General features: G+C 52.8%; 1 non-coding gene across 1 annotated transcript in view; it reads left to right on the forward strand.

The window, feature by feature from the left end:
- The first annotated feature begins 3,266 nt into the window (after window positions 1–3,266).
- The window catches only part of LOC126447518 (small subunit ribosomal RNA), a 1,911-nt gene continuing 177 nt past the window's right edge, over window positions 3,267–5,000 (forward strand). Inside the window, exon 1 of the ribosomal RNA XR_007583727.1 lies at window positions 3,267–5,000. This exon is cut by the window's right edge and continues 177 nt beyond it. This is a non-coding gene — a ribosomal RNA (small subunit ribosomal RNA).

The following is a 5,000-nucleotide window of genomic DNA, read 5'->3' on the forward strand; positions in this document are numbered from 1 at the left end:
CCTGACGTGGCAAATCAGATGATACCGCAGGCATCCACGTACTATAATCACAATCAACAAACCGGCCGCCGCCCCCCCCCCCCCATTAAACCTTTCCTTACAACAATGTGTACCTTAACCTAACCTATGTCGTACCTTAACCTAACCTATGTCGTACCTTAACCTAACCTATGTCGTACCTTAACCTAACCTATGTCGTACCTTAACCTAACCTATGTCGTACCTTAACCTAACCTATGTCGTACCTTAACCTAACCTATGTCGTACCTTAACCTAACCTATGTCGTACCTTAACCTAACCTATGTCGTACCTTAACCTAACCTATGTCGTACCTTAACCTAACCTATGTCGTACCTTAACCTAACCTATGTCGTACCTTAACCTAACCTATGTCGTACCTTAACCTAACCTATGTCGTACCTTAACCTAACCTATGTCGTGCCTTAACCTAACCTATGTCGTGCCTTAACCTAACCTATGTCGTGCCTTAACCTAACCTATGTCGTGCCTTAACCTAACCTATGTCGTGCCTTAACCTAACCTATGTCGTGCCTTAACCTAACCTATGTCGTGCCTTAACCTAACCTATGTCGTGCCTTAACCTAACCTATGTCGTGCCTTAACCTAACCTATGTCGTGCCTTAACCTAACCTATGTCGTGCCTTAACCTAACCTATGTCGTGCCTTAACCTAACCTATGTCGTGCCTTAACCTAACCTATGTCGTGCCTTAACCTAACCTATGTCGTGCCTTAACCTAACCTATGTCGTGCCTTAACCTAACCTATGTCGTGCCTTAACCTAACCTATGTCGTGCCTTAACCTAACCTATGTCGTGCCTTAACCTAACCTATGTCGTGCCTTAACCTAACCTATGTCGTGCCTTAACCTAACCTATGTCGTGCCTTAACCTAACCTATGTCGTGCCTTAACCTAACCTATGTCGTGTTTTAACCTAACCTATATTGCGCCTTAATGTAACCTATATTGCGCCTTAATGTAACCTATATTGCGCCTTAATGTAACCTATATTGCGCCTTAATGTAACCTATATTGCGCCTTAACGTAACCTATATTGCGCCTTAACGTAACCTATATTGCGCCTTAACGTAACCTATATTGCGCCTTAACGTAACCTATATTGCGCCTTAACGTAACCTATATTGCGCCTTAACGTAACCTATATTGCGCCTTAACGTAACCTATATTGCGCCTTAACGTAACCTATATTGCGCCTTAACGTAACCTATATTGCGCCTTAACGTAACCTATATTGCGCCTTAACGTAACCTATATTGCGCCTTAACGTAACCTATATTGCGCCTTAACGTAACCCACATTGCCCCTTAACGTAACCCACATTGCCCCTTAACGTAACCCATATTGTGCTGTAACCCAACACACGTTGGGCCTTAACCCAACACACGTTGGGCCTTAACCCAACACACGTTGGGCCTTAACCCAACACACGTTGGGCCTTAACCCAACACACGTTGGGCCTTAACCCAACACACGTTGGGCCTTAACCCAACACACGTTGGGCCTTAACCCAACACACGTTGGGCCTTAACCTGCTCTGTAATTGTCATACGACGCGTTAAATTAGTGTAGTGTTGCCTAACTGCAACCCCCGCAATATAGTTTGCTACTCGCACTGCCCGGTCCCCAGTGTATCGCTTCATGTTAAACACCTTGCAGCGATACACTGTAATGTGGATGGCAGCAGGACGTACATGCTCAATGCCCTTCGCAGTTGTTCATTGGCATTCGCATGGCGAAGCACTGCGCCTACGCTGTGGTACGGCCTGTGTCAACTGTCCGCTGATGTTGTACCTCCAAATCACACACTGTACTGCACATTGGTCCTCATGTACTGAATGATACATCGTGGTACATGTGACCGTACAACGACTGCGCCAACAACGGCGAACCATGCGGTCCAAATGTTGTGCACGCAGCTACGTGTCGTCTCCCTATAAGAGCTGGAGTGCAGTGTGGTATGCCCTGGATGGCGATCAGCATGAGCCGTCTGTTGATGTAGTGGCGCGTGTTGTCAGACGTTGTCGTCTCTTCTCACACACCGTGATAGCATGGTGCACTGCGTTCCACATCTGCGACATGCGACAGAGGCCGGTTGACAGTCGTTTGCGCAATGGACATCGCATACGTACGGGGGGCCACCTTCCACGTGTTTGCGAAGCGTGCACATGTTGTTGCGTGTATGTGGGCAGACATAGTGTGTCGTGACACCTGACACAGGCATGCAACAATCGTTGAATTTGCAAATGGCGATGGACGCCTACGTTTGCTGGTGACGTTACGCAAATGAACAACTGGTAAACCGTTGTGGTGCGGTTGTTCTCGCTAGAGGTGAATCAGTGATGGCGACGATCGGTTGAGCTACCAACCGGTTGTTTCAGCGATACCCACCATGCCCACGAACGTGAATGGCATGTGGGTGTGAAGCGATACGCGGCGGTGGCTGGGTGGGACCGGCCCCGGCCGGTGAGGGGGGGCCGCCCGGCGTGCTGGCCGCGCGGTGCGTGGGCGCACGCGCTACAGCCGGCTGGTGGGGGCGGCCACTGGCAGGCGCGCCGGCCGACGGAGGCGGCAGGCGGCGCAGCTGCGCGCCGGCGCACCCTGCACGCGGCGCCGTGCGGCCAAAGTAGGTCCTCGCGGGCCCGGTGCGAAGCGCGGTGGACATCTGCAGTGTGCTGGTCCGATTGAGGACTGTGTGCGCTGAGGATGCGCCGCCGCCCGGCGCTCGGCGCCGCGACGCCGTCTGCTGCTCGGTCGCCTCTGCGGTTCTCGCAGGTGGTTTGTATCGCAGCTGTGCGGACGTGTTGGCGCGTGCGCTGTGCTGGGAGAGTTCGCTTCGGCACCCAAGTGGGGCTTTTGTCCTTCTGTGGCGCTGGCGTTGGAGCTGCCGGTCACCGTAGGTGGCGCGTGTTGTCTCCCGCCGGCAATGCCACGACAGCACGCTCCCGGGCCTCTGTCGGCAGCGGCAAGCTCAGTTGGGAGCACGGGTGGTCGCACCTAAAGCGTCTACTCGCCAAACTCCGGGCGATTGCGCCTCTCTCGAACCCGACCAAGTACTTAGGACGGCGCTGCGCGCCGCCGGGACCTGAGAGGGTTTCGAGGTGTATGGTGCAGGGGAGCGCAGCCTCCTCCTGTTTGCAGAATAATTGAGCGGACGCTTGCGTGTTCGCGCGGGCCCCCGGGACACACTCCCGGGCGGCCGGCTGCTCAGCTCTAGTTGACGCAGCTCCCTGGTTGATCCTGCCAGTAGTCATATGCTTGTCTCAAAGATTAAGCCATGCATGTCTCAGTACAAGCCGCATTAAGGTGAAACCGCGAATGGCTCATTAAATCAGTTATGGTTCCTTAGATCGTACCCACGTTACTTGGATAACTGTGGTAATTCTAGAGCTAATACATGCAAACAGAGTCCCGACCAGAGATGGAAGGGACGCTTTTATTAGATCAAAACCAATCGGTCGGCTCGTCCGGTCCGTTTGCCTTGGTGACTCTGAATAACTTTGGGCTGATCGCACGGTCCTCGTACCGGCGACGCATCTTTCAAATGTCTGCCTTATCAACTGTCGATGGTAGGTTCTGCGCCTACCATGGTTGTAACGGGTAACGGGGAATCAGGGTTCGATTCCGGAGAGGGAGCCTGAGAAACGGCTACCACATCCAAGGAAGGCAGCAGGCGCGCAAATTACCCACTCCCGGCACGGGGAGGTAGTGACGAAAAATAACGATACGGGACTCATCCGAGGCCCCGTAATCGGAATGAGTACACTTTAAATCCTTTAACGAGTATCTATTGGAGGGCAAGTCTGGTGCCAGCAGCCGCGGTAATTCCAGCTCCAATAGCGTATATTAAAGTTGTTGCGGTTAAAAAGCTCGTAGTTGGATTTGTGTCCCACGCTGTTGGTTCACCGCCCGTCGGTGTTTAACTGGCATGTATCGTGGGGACGTCCTGCCGGTGGGGCGAGCCGAAGGCGTGCGACGCGCCTCGTGCGTGCTCGTGCGTCCCGAGGCGGACCCCGTTGCAATCCTACCAGGGTGCTCTTGAGTGAGTGTCTCGGTGGGCCGGCACGTTTACTTTGAACAAATTAGAGTGCTTAAAGCAGGCAAGCCCGCCTGAATACTGTGTGCATGGAATAATGGAATAGGACCTCGGTTCTATTTTGTTGGTTTTCGGAACCCGAGGTAATGATTAATAGGGACAGGCGGGGGCATTCGTATTGCGACGTTAGAGGTGAAATTCTTGGATCGTCGCAAGACGAACAGAAGCGAAAGCATTTGCCAAGTATGTTTTCATTAATCAAGAACGAAAGTTAGAGGTTCGAAGGCGATCAGATACCGCCCTAGTTCTAACCATAAACGATGCCAGCCAGCGATCCGCCGCAGTTCCTCCGATGACTCGGCGGGCAGCCTCCGGGAAACCAAAGCTTTTGGGTTCCGGGGGAAGTATGGTTGCAAAGCTGAAACTTAAAGGAATTGACGGAAGGGCACCACCAGGAGTGGAGCCTGCGGCTTAATTTGACTCAACACGGGAAACCTCACCAGGCCCGGACACCGGAAGGATTGACAGATTGATAGCTCTTTCTTGATTCGGTGGGTGGTGGTGCATGGCCGTTCTTAGTTGGTGGAGCGATTTGTCTGGTTAATTCCGATAACGAACGAGACTCTAGCCTGCTAACTAGTCGCGTGACATCCTTCGTGCTGTCAGCGATTACTTTTCTTCTTAGAGGGACAGGCGGCTTCTAGCCGCACGAGATTGAGCAATAACAGGTCTGTGATGCCCTTAGATGTTCTGGGCCGCACGCGCGCTACACTGAAGGAATCAGCGTGTCTTCCTAGGCCGAAAGGTCGGGGTAACCCGCTGAACCTCCTTCGTGCTAGGGATTGGGGCTTGCAATTGTTCCCCATGAACGAGGAATTCCCAGTAAGCGCGAGTCATAAGCTCGCGTTGATTACGTCCCTGCCCT

The sequence above is a fragment of the Schistocerca serialis genome, unplaced genomic scaffold (assembly GCF_023864345.2).
Source record: "Schistocerca serialis cubense isolate TAMUIC-IGC-003099 unplaced genomic scaffold, iqSchSeri2.2 HiC_scaffold_510, whole genome shotgun sequence".
Lineage (NCBI taxonomy): Eukaryota > Metazoa > Arthropoda > Insecta > Orthoptera > Acrididae > Schistocerca > Schistocerca serialis.